This window comes from Denticeps clupeoides, chromosome 8, assembly GCF_900700375.1.
Source record: "Denticeps clupeoides chromosome 8, fDenClu1.1, whole genome shotgun sequence".
NCBI lineage: Eukaryota > Metazoa > Chordata > Actinopteri > Clupeiformes > Denticipitidae > Denticeps > Denticeps clupeoides.
This window is the reverse complement of record NC_041714.1, coordinates 19,386,128-19,398,682: the sequence shown is the minus strand read 5'-3', so window position 1 is coordinate 19,398,682 and position 12,555 is coordinate 19,386,128.

The window sequence follows — 12,555 nt, the reverse complement described above, 5'->3', positions numbered from 1 at the left end:
CACACACACAGTCTACAAATGATACTCACGTATACACAGACCCAAAACCTATACATACACACAGACACACACACAGTCTACAAATGATCCTCACATATACACAAACCCAAAAGCTACACTTACACAACACAACAATCTCCTCACTTGTACACACACCCACAGACCACACACACACACCACAGTGCCCCTTTCACTTGGACACCAAAGCCACTCCTACTGTACACAAAAGCTCCAGACAAAGAGTTTCCCAGAAGTGTTCAACAAAATGGCCCACTCCCCCCCGCTGCATTTTTATGGTTTATGCCTGTGTACAGTAAATAAACACACACACACACACACTCAGATGAACCTCAGTCAGACTACAGCAGGACGTTTGCCTAAATCTCTGCTGCTCATATCCTTAACACACAAAGAGGATTTGCTATCAAATACTGGATGTTCAGTAGAGAAAGGCAAACATGCTGCATATTGTACAACTAAAAGCAGAGGACACATTTTGTTGTGTAACCGTGTGCTGTGCTGCAGTGTCTCACAATGACAATCGCTTCACTTTCACTACTGTCCAAACCTTAATCAGAATCACATAGTGCTGCAAACATTAATGTTCATCTCTAATCCCTGCGTCCTCACATGGGGACATTTTATCTTCCCTTTAGCCTAATACCTTTTATCTGTAAACTATGTCCTGATGTCCTAACATAAAGACACCTATATATTGTTTTTTCGTTTATGATTTCCCACCAATCCTACTAATAGGGGCAGTGGTAAGGAAACGGACCCGAATCCCGAGCCGCCAAAGTGCCCTCAAGGGATAGGTTAAACGTCGAGACAATACTTCACTTTGACTTTTATTCCAAATCAGTTTAGGGAAATTTAAAATACACCCCAAACAAAAGCTCGTGGTCTCAGGAGGTTGCTTTAGATTTTGTAAAAAGACAGGAAGTGATCAGTTCATGGAAATTCACCCCAGAAACATCTCCCAGAGCTGAAGCTGGCCGAATGGACGAAAGCTCCTGATGTACAGGAAGGACAGAACTTCAGAAACATCAGTAGTTGGGATTCTTCTGATAATGATACTCACTCACTTTCCAGAACTGCTTAGTCCTGTTAGTCCTGGGACATCCCGGGACACTGCTGGGCAGTGCTTCAGACCCAGTCTGTGATCTGGATCTGGGATGGTGTGTGTGAGGTCAGTTTATTCATAACTTCAGATCATCTATCTGTCACACACACACACACACACAAACAAACCTGCCCACATGTACATTCACACACACACAGACACACTCACGCCTACAGCCTACAGCCTACATCTACAGAGTCACAAATCCACCTAGTGTAGGATTGGACGGTGAGAGGAAACCGGAGAACCCGGAAGACACCTGCACAAGCACGGGAGGCTCATGTTAACTCCGCGACTCGTGCTGCTGGAATAATAGCACGTTGAGGGCCGTGAATTGTTGACTTCCGTCCGAGATGACGGCGCAGGGGAACCCGTACAGGCAGACGACGTGCTTCAGTAGGAGGTCTGCAGTAGGCGTGGCCGAGGGGAGGTTGGCCAGGGCTATGAGGTGGACTGCCTGGGAAAACCGGTCCATGATGGTAAGGACTGTGTGTTTTACCCCAGAATTGGGCAGTCCAGTGACAACGTGACTTGATGACATGACAGGGGACAGCTTGATGAACGTAGGCCAAGGTCCTGTCGCAGACAGGGGGCCTGGAGGGCCCCTTTGGAGAACCTCTGTGTGGCAATGCTCTGGCACATACAGGTGCCCAGTATGGGTGTTGGGAGGTGCAGCGCCCAGCAGCGCAGACCTGGCCCAGACATCCCAAGATCTTATTGGTGGGTTAAATAGGTTCAGGTGGCATTGTGGTTAAGGAAGTGGCCCTGTAATCAGAAGGTTGCCGGTTCGAATCCCGATCTGCCAAGGTGCCACTGAGCAAAGCCCCGTCCCCACACACTGCTCCCTGGGCGCCTGTCATGGCTGCCCACTGCTCACTCAGGGTGATGGGTTAAATGCAGAGGACAAATTTCACTGTGTGCTGCTGTGTATCACATGTGACAATCGCTTCACTTCACTTTGAAATTATGCACTGCATAACCCAAACGAGATAACCAGGCTTTTGTGGTGAATGCATTGTTTCATTTGATGCCGGTCCTGCTGTTGATCGCAGGTCCTGTTTGGTGTAGATCATTGCACCAGAGAGGGCATCAGTCTTGGGGAATTGGAGTGGGTGACATTTTTTGATAGTCATTTTATTGAAGCTCCATGAAGTGGTGTTGGTGGCTGTGGTGACCCTCTGGTAGATTTCATGCTGGTACGTCTCATCAGTAGCTCAATGCCAGGAACCAGGATCTAGATTAGCTCTGAGAGAAACAGATTAGACTCGGGTGGCTGCGGCTGAGTGGTTGTGGTAGAATGTCTGGGTACATGTAACGTGCAACAAAGGATAAATATTTTATGAATTGCACGTGTGCCAATATGAAGAATACAGTACGAAGAGTAATATGAAGAGTACAGTACGTTGTTACAGGTGGTAACAAATCTGCTGAATGGGGATTTTTCTGAGGCAAATCCCTGTGAGTCATGGAGAGCCCCATGATCAAGGGGGGGGGCGGAGCCACAGAATGATGCCCTGTGATCAGAGACGACCCTCAGCATGACGTTGCTTCAGGCCCAGTCTGTGGTCTGGATCTGGGATGGTGTGTGTGAGGTCAGTTTATTCATACCTTCAGATCATCTATCTGTCACACACACAGACACACAAACAAACCTGCCCACATGTACATTCACACACACACACACACACACACATACAAACATTGAGCACACCTGCACACATATACATTAACACACACACTCACATCCACAGATGGAGTAACACTCACACACATGGTTCCCATTCCCCACATACCTTTGTGTCATCAGGGCTCGGCTTCCAGGAAAGAGACTCTTTAATTGAGTTGAGTCTTTACTGCTTGCCTGGTGGGGTTGGGGGAGCAGGAAGGGGAGGACCTGACTGAAAGCTCGCACACACACTACACTCTTCCAATACACGTACTGTTCCTGTAAGCACACTGCCTCTGTTGTTTGAGAACGCTGTATTCACATTCTGACGTTCCTCAATAACGTCTGGTAACCTGAAACAGAATGCTCACCATGGATACCAGAAACTGACAGCTGACAAACCCAGGTTTGTCACCCATGACCCACATTGGGTTGAATATTAGCTGATCTGGAGCTTCACGCACCTTCACACAGCAAGTTCTCATGTGCAGGGAAAATGGAAGTACATCTAAAGGCCTGGTGAAATGTTTCTTGAGCCCCACTGTACCCGAATTGCAATTTGTCTAATTTCACAGATCGTAAGTAGACACCAGCTCTGAATATGAGGTTTTTTTCAGCTCCTCTCTAAACGAAACTGGTGAAAGAGCGTCCAATCCCAAATGTGTGTTTCTTTGAATGACAACTGAACTTTAGAATGTGGCTTTGTACTTTGTCAGATATAATCTCCACTGAGTCTGTCTCCATTTCATGCATGGGTTACAAAGAGCCTCTATTTCCTAAAGGAACCCAGTGAACCCAGGTCCTCAACAAAAAGCCGCCTGCAGGCAGCAGGGAGAGGCGAGGTGAAGAGAGGAGTTCTGAGCAGATGGTAACACCTGAGACTGAAGTAAACCACGAGAAACAGCGAACCACACACACACACACACACACACACAATTCAGTTGGATTACCAAGAAACTGCATGCATTTGCAAAACATTCGCACATACATGCCTGCACGTCACCACAAAATCTGCAAGGTGAGTGGCACGCCGTGCATTTGGGGGAACGGGGTGTCACCGCACAGCTCAGCTCAGACGGACCAAAAAAAAAACACAAACACAGCAGACAAAAAATGTGTGTGTGCGTCTGATGAAAAAAGGCGAGTCACGGTAAAACCACAGGCCGAAGAAAACCGAGCTGCATGTGTGTGTTTAACTCCTTTCTCATGCTGGCTTACTGGAACAGAGGTGGGCCTGGTATGCATATGCGTGTGTAAGGTGAACCTCTGTCTGCACCCTCAGGACCCTGTTTACAACATAAGTTTGTAACCCATTAATAATGGGGGCTTCAGACCTTTTGGACACCTTTTGTGTCTCACTTGCATTATTAATTACCGACAATAGCTTGATTTTTAGCACAAAAGTCCGTGTAGAACTGTGTCGGACCCCACTTTCCCAGGACCTTTGTGTTGTTTTAGGATTTGTGTGCATTGGGATTAAAAGAGTAAACAGTGTTTCACACTCTGAACAGCGGAAGGAGGATCCTTGCCAGGCCAAATATTGACTGACCAAACGAGTGTGAGTAAGTCATGAGTAGTAGTGTGCAGTGTTTATCGTAGCCGAACAGGTGTGTTGGAAGTTGTTGTAGCTGCCCTACCTGAGGAGATTTACAGAATTTCCACTCCAGAACAGACTAACTCTACACTCTTTTAGAAGGACTGAGTCTGCAGAATCTTTAAAAACCCTCCCAGTGACCTCAACATTTTTTCTCATGACGCTTTTTCCCCAGCAGCTGTGACTGGTTGTGTCAGGGGTTCAAATTTCAAAATCTGAATTGGGTGTGGTTGCTTAACAGAGAGAAGGTGAATGATGCTGAAGAAAAGCATAACCCTGTAAATCACGATGCAAATGTGTTTAGGTGAAATAATAAAATAAGAAAAATGTTAGTGTAGTAAAACTATTTTTTTACACGTCATTTTGTATTACTTTATTTAACAGTATACTGTTCTTGGTGTTATGTGTTCATTTACATTACATCCTAGCATTTATCAGACATCCTTTCCAGAGTGACTGCTGGAAACACTCGGGGTTATGCGTCTTACTCAGGGACACAATAGTAGTAAGTAGGGTTTGAACCTGGGACTTTATAATCTTTTTATTCATAGGCGAGTGTCTTACTGCATTATTCAGAACCTCCTTGTCTACATGTGTTTTATTGTGCGTATGATTTTGAAATGAATGTCATAATCGGTGCATGGACGATTCTCTATTGATGCGGTGCAGAACATTCTGTAGCTGCGTTCCATTGACACTGATTAATGGTTGCCGCTATTTAATGCTCACCGCTGCCAAAATCGCTGGGGAATCGCCATCCGAACGCTGGGGCTGATTTGATTTGAAAAACGCGCTGACGCCTGACGCCACGAATGACTGTGAAGTAACGTAGAAGAATTGATAGGCCGAATTGAATTGCATCACACCTCCACCTGTAAATGAAATGGTCCACGTGTAAGAAGACATTTTTCATGGTCATGAATAAATAAATGAATTATCTTTTTAATCCATCTAATTTCCCAACAAAGTGCTAGCATGTTCTAGCATTTGCGCCATTTTATTGGCACTGTTTTAGAAAACGCTCCATACATTCAACCCATCGACACCCCCTCCCGTTCACTGGCACCCCAAGCCCCGCATCCCACCGGGTTACTGGAACCGACTCATTTATCTCTGTGCGCATTGATAAGGAAAATCTGGGGTTAGAAGGTTCGATGAGAGATACGGTTCTGTGGCATTCAGAGTAAAGCCTCCACATTTTGTTTATCTGGGCAGGGGGTCAGCGGCACAGGAGTGCGGCAGGGGACTGTACTGTCATCATTTCATTTCACATGATACACCTCAGACTTCCCGCACAACTCTGAGTCCTGTCATTTGCAGATTTTCTGCATTTCTGATGAATATGCAGTTATAGGATATGTGAGCGATGGACAGGAGACAGAGTCCAGGCAGCTGGTGGATTGCTTTGAGGAGTGGCCAAGTCAAAGGAGATGGTTATAGATTTTAGGAGGAGGGGGGGTTGCCTTGGGGCAGTGGTGGCCTAGCGGTTAAGGAATTGTCCCCGTAATCAGAAGGTTGCCGGTTCGAATCCCGATCTGCCAAGGTGCCACTGAGGTGCCACTGAGCAAAGCACCGTCCCCACACACTGCTCCCCGGGCGCCTGTCATGGCTGCCCACTGTTCAGTCAGGGTGATGGGTTAAATGCAGAGGACAAATTTCACGGTGTGCACCGTGTGCTGTGCTGCTGTGTATCACATGTGACAATCACTACACTTTAACTTTAACTTTTTTATTAAACTGAACTGGAAATGTAACACAGGCTGTATATAGGAAAGGAATTTTTTTTTTTATGTTTGCAGTAAGATATTGCATGTGTTGCAAGTGCAGTCTTCTTTGCAGCCATCTGTTGGGGCGGCAGCATCAGAGCTGATAAAGAAGACTGGATCTGTGGTGGGAACGGCTCTGGAGTCCTTGGAGCTGGTTGTTAAGAAAATAATGCTGAACAAACATGATTAAAATCATGGAGAAACCTTCACACCCTCTGCATGACCTGCTGGGCAGCCTCCTTCAGCTCCATGGTAATAAAGAATGCTACAGAACATCATTCTTGCCCACAGCAATAACTTTATACTAGAAACCAAAATCCCTGAAGAAATTTTAATAGGCCTTTCTGGGCATTGGCTGCAAGAGCAGGCATTCCTAATAAAGTGGCCGGGTTGTGATTGTGCTATAGAACAGGGATGATAACGTGTTGCTACTGTTAATGCAAGTTCATGTATTAAGAGTTGATAAGCATGATTTTAACTGTAATTACAACCTGATGGAAAATAATGAATTCCACTGCTAAATATGATCAAGTATTGATTTGTTACAAATATTAATCATATATGTCATTAATATTCGTTGATAGTGAGATATTATGAATACTATATTTATATGACAATATGAAATATAACTTTACATGGTTTTTAAAATCCCAAATATGTTCTGGGTCAGCTTGACACAACAGATATCAAACAAAAAGAAGATACAAAGGTTAAGAGCAATTAAATGTATTTTACATAATATTAATGTTTATTTGTATAGCACCTTTCATACATCTGAATGCATCTCAAAGTGCTTTATTAAGAAACCTCAGTCATGCTGCTGCATTTTGTATTAGTCTTAGTTTTTTAAAAAATAATAACACAGATATTTGTTTGCCACATCAGCCGGTTTAGGGTGTATGTGTGTGTCTAGATGGAAGTTTGTGGGTTGGGTTGTGAGTGTGTGTTTGTGGGTGGTTTTTGCGCATTTCAACTCGGAATTGCGGAACCCGAGTACCACCAATGGAGTCAGATCCTGACAGTGTCGTAAGACGGACTGATCCATAAATTGGAATATATCCCCATATATCAGAGCGTTCATCCTGACATCAAATTCATCTTCGTACATGTGACCGTCTGGAAAAAAAAACTTTGACCTGGCAATAATGTCGAGTCCGTGTGCTCCACTGTCTTAGCGCAAATATACCCTGATATTTGTCCTGATTTTTTTGCAACCCACAGGGCCCACCGAGGTGACCAATTTGTCAAAACGGGCAGAGAAGCCAGGCCTCAAAGTCAGTTCTGTGCATTACAAGGGCTTGGCGCGGTGGTGGTGAACGTTCCGCCTGGTCTTCTGGTCTTTTTCCCACTTCTCCAGGTTTTCCTGGCTTTTTCTGACACCCATTGGCAGCACCAACACATACGATATGTTGACTTGTGTGTTTCAGGACCTGGAGCACTAGCTTTGACAGCTCCCCACATCAGAGGAAAAAGTGTGGGACACTGGGTACAAATGATGGCATACTGAACGTGCACAATGAGACTGTATCTACTGTGTCTATCTAAAAAACACGTTTAAACCACTCACTCGCTGGGATGTGCAGAAATTCTGAAATATAACGAATTAACAGCACAAGTACAGTTCCTGTTACTTCCTCACTTCAGCTGTTTGAGTGGAAATATAAAAGCACAACTACAGACTATAAAAGACAACAGCAGCTGAAGATGAACAACATAGCAACACACAAGAACACACCTGGCAACCACCACATGAACACAGTAGCTTCTAGTCAAGGATCATTTTTAACTAGAAGCCAAAATTCCCGAAGTTGGCAAGAGGCTGCAGGAGCAGGCGTTCCTAATGAAGTGGTGATTCGTGTCATAGAACCGGGTTGACAAAGGATGCAGACATAAAAAGAGCTGGAAAGTGTGGCTTCGAATTGTCCCCATTTTACTCATTCAGGGTGTGTGTCTGACCCAGCATGCAAACTTTGGCGGTTTTGGTTGAACCGTGAGCAAGCAGAACAAAGGACCATAATCAGAGCAAAAAGTAATAGCACATACCACACAATGGAGTGTGTGTGTGTGTGTGTGTGTGTATATATATATATATATTCAATACGACTCACATTAAGTGTCAAAAAAGTAACTAAAAACGTTCTCCAAACTGCCTTTTTTTTTCTTTTCAACATTGCGTAAGTCAGACCAAGGCCAGCCATAGGTCAAATGTCAGTCTGGTTAACATCAAACTTATCTTTGCACATATGACCATCTGGATGCAAAATTCGGAAAAAGTCCGTTTTCAGACTAGAATAATATTAACCTGCAGGCCCCACTGAAGCGACCCAATGAGCCAGACCTGTTTCTTTGCATTGCATGGGCTTAGCATGGCAGCCCTTTTTTTACTGGGTTTTTGTTAACCCCTGTTGGCGGCACCAACCCATCTGATAAGTCGGATCTTGGGCCGCTAGCTTTGACGGCTACCCGCAGGGGGCCAGAAACATGTTCCCAGCACGATAGCAAGTGGCCTGTCGTACATGATTTATAAATGATTGAAATTTCCCTCGCTCGCTCACTTACTCTCTCACTCGTTTCTCTCTCTCTCTCCCATTCACTGTCTCTCTCACTCACTCTCTTACTCTCTCACAGGTGGTCTGGGACTTGAATAATTTTGCTTGGATTTTGTCTTCTCACTTACTCTTACTCTCCCTTTCACTGTCCTTCTCACTCGCTCACTGACTTTCTGTCTCGCTCTCTCCCTCTCTCTTTCTCTCATTCACTTAGTTTAAATTAATATGGTGTAGTAGCCACACATCATGTTTGTGTGCGTGAATGAAAATATTCACAATCATACCAAGGTGGTAGTAGCCTAGTGGGTAACACACTAGCCTGTGAACCAGAAGACCCGGGTTCAAATCCCACTTACTACCATTGTGTCCCTAAGCAAGACACTTAACCTTAAGTGGCTCCAGGGAGACTGTCCCTGTAAATATTGATTGTAAGTTGCTCTGGATAAGGGCGTCTGATAAATGCTGTAAATGTAAATGTAAAATCACACACACACACACACGTGACACCAGACTGGCTTTCGCACTCTTTACACATGGCTGCCACACCCTTGTGCTCATCTGCTGCTCTCAACACATTCCAAACAACTCCACCCACACAGCTGCCATGGCAACGGCTACAGGGTCCTGAGCATAGTGTCACTCTGCCGGTAGAAAACTTCTCCTCCTCCGCATCTTAAGTGGTCGGCCAAAAGAACAAATGTGAAAGAAAAAGAAAGAAGAAGAAGGAAAAAAACAGGAAAGTTGGGAAGAAGGGAATCCTCAGCTAGAGGCTCCAAAACACTCTGCACGGTCACTATGGTAGCGTGTGAGGTGAGAAGAGCCTTGGTGACTAATGAGTTCCCCTCATGAGCCGCCCCCGCAGCTGGAGTTTCTCCTTTTCTCTCTCTCTCTCTCTCTCTCTCTCTCACACACACACACACACACTTAAACACAGGCCTGATGTCACCATCCAGGTCTGTGAAGGGAACTCCGACCTACTCTCGCGATGCCGATCTCCCACGAAGATCACATATTAGTAAAGATGTGTGTGGTTTCTCCATTTTTACATACGTGGATGAATATTTTACATAATAATACATCATGTACAGTAATGTCCAATTCCATTTTTTGTAATTGTATATTTTGTATCATTGAACGACTGATGTTGTACATTTCGAGGATTTAGCAGATGCTCTCGACCAGAGTGACGTACATCAGGGATTTGTAGTCCATTTCTGATATTCATATTACATAGCTGATCTTATTTATATGCTCTGACACACATGCACAAGCTTTTGATTGTTTTAGTAACTTCTGCGTTGGGAGAAGAGTGGTGAGACAAAAATTATACGACACAATGTCTATAATATAACATGCAACATAAAAAAATTATATAAATGAAAGACCTTGTTGACAAAATGTATACATTACAAATGTTTAAATGTCAAATTAACATATCAGGTTCAAATGTCATCCTCTCATGACCTCTAACGGCAGCCTTTTCCTGTCCCAGTCGGCTGTCACGTGTCCCACAGATCCCAGACCAAGTTCAGGAGAGTTCAGCCCAGGACATGGGACCAGAGAAGACTGGTCTCTCACACATATGCACACTACAAAGACGAATGGTGTGTGTGTGTTGGGCCCTTTATTTAATCACTGCTCTCTGTGTTGGTGAGTATCTATTCCTCATCTTTCTCCTGCTCAACGCAACGTTTCGCTCCCGGTTCCCTTCTGCTCCACTAGTAGAACAACTGTGTTGATTCACAGGAAGCAGCAGAGTCAGAAAAGCCTGGAGTTCAATGGGAACATGAATCACGGATGGAAACAGATGTGCCCTCACACGCCATCTTCTAACACACACACACACACACACACACACACACACACACACACACACACACACACACACTCATCTGATGATGTTTATTAGTGTGTGAACCATCATAGTGAATGTGCATTCACTATGTTGTGCAAGGAGAGCTGGGATTGGGCAACAGAAGGCATTCCCACGTGGTGACACCAAATGACCACAGTTCAGTGAGCTGCTGATTCCAGGCACCGCTGGGTGGGAGGGAGAGTGTGTGACGCTGAACATCCGATCCTGGCATCTTAGACTGTATCAGAATCGAGATTGCGTTTCCTCAGTGGACATGTGTGTTGAAATTGATGGTGGTAAATTGCAGCACATAGATGCCTGTCCTGAGGGTGTCTGAGCATGTGAGCGAGTGTTTATGTCGGGTCTGAGGTGTAAAGCAGTTTTTATGTCAGATACTTATTTCCCATAATAATATCCTTTCATTTAAAAACTTTTTCAACTCTTCCCTGACTGTTTGGCTTAGTGGTTAAGGGAACCGAAATCAGAAAATCTGAAATTTGCCTGAGCCACTGAGCAAAGCACCGTCCCCACACACTGCTCCCCGGGTGCCTTTCATGGCTGCCCACTCTCACCAAGGTGATAGATTAAATGCAGAGGACACATTTCAATTTGTCACCATGTGCTGTGCATCATAATGACAATCACTTCACTTCACCCGCTCTGGCACCCCCCCTCCTTCCGCGCAAATCCCCCACCCCCCACCCCACCCCCCCGTACACACAGAAACATAAAACATATTAAGAATTGTGAAATTGAAGTGATTGTAATTGTCATACACTGCAGCACAGTACATGGTGACACAATGAAATGTGTCCTCTGTATTTAACCATCACCCTTGGTAAGCAGTGGCCAGCCATGACAGGGGTGTGTGTGAGGATGGTGCTTTGCACAGTGGCACCTCCCCCCGCTGCCATCCCCTCTCCTCCCTGTGTGGCAAGCAGCAGTTGCACATCGCAAAAGGAGGGCGCCCTTACTCCCCACAAACGGGCAACAGAAAAACCGCTCGGCTCCTATGCAATGCCAAAAATGCTGCCAGGAAATCAGGGGCAGTACGGGTGCGCGCATGCCCGTGATGCCGCCCCCACCATGATGCCGTCCTGGGCAACCGCCCATGTCGCCCATATCAGAAACCGCCACTGCTGTGGTGTCGTTTCAAGTTCGTCAACGGTTTCCTCTTTCAACACACAAAACTGTTTCCACACATGTTTGAGTGGTGTGTGTGTGTGTGTGTGTGTGTCAGGGTCCACTCAACTGAGATGTTTCAAGAATCGTGGTGACTTCTTTGTCTTTGAAAAGAGTCTTTGTGCTTGGTGGGCCGTTTTTTTTGGACCATCAAGGGGCCACTTGTGGCTGAGTGTGTCAGGAAGTCGGTTTTCAGTAAAGCTGCTACAAGTAATCGTGTCCTGACGCTTTTGTAGAAACAGTCAGGTGGTTCTGAATCTCCTGAGAACTCAGGATTCGTTGTCGTCATGTGTGCGTTTCAGTCCAACACAGGAAGCTCTGGATTAGTAATCAGTTGAATCACCAACACTGACTTGAAGCCAAGAAACGTTTTAAAACAAGCATCTGAACAAGCCTGGACCAATGGCGGCCAAGCTGACTTCCGATGTGGACTGGACTGATGGAGAAGCCAGGATCTCAGCACTGCTGAAAAGGACAAGGATGAAAGCGTGACTTGTCCTGCTGGAAAAACAACATTATGCTGAGACCTGTACATTTCCAGTGACGTTAATGATGGTGGGTATGTTACTTAAAATCCTGACTAGCCAATCTTAATCCCTGTTTGCCAGTTCTGCAGCTATTTCCAGCAGTTACCTTCTACGTATAAAACCCTCCATCATCATTTGTGATGATGGCAGTGGTGGCCTAGCGGTTAAGGAAGCGGCCCCGTAATCAGAAGGTTGCAGGTTCGATTCCCGATCCGCCGAAGTGCCACTGAGGTGCCACTGAGCAAAGCAGCGTCCCCACACACTGCTCCCCGGGCGCTTGTCATGGCTGCCCA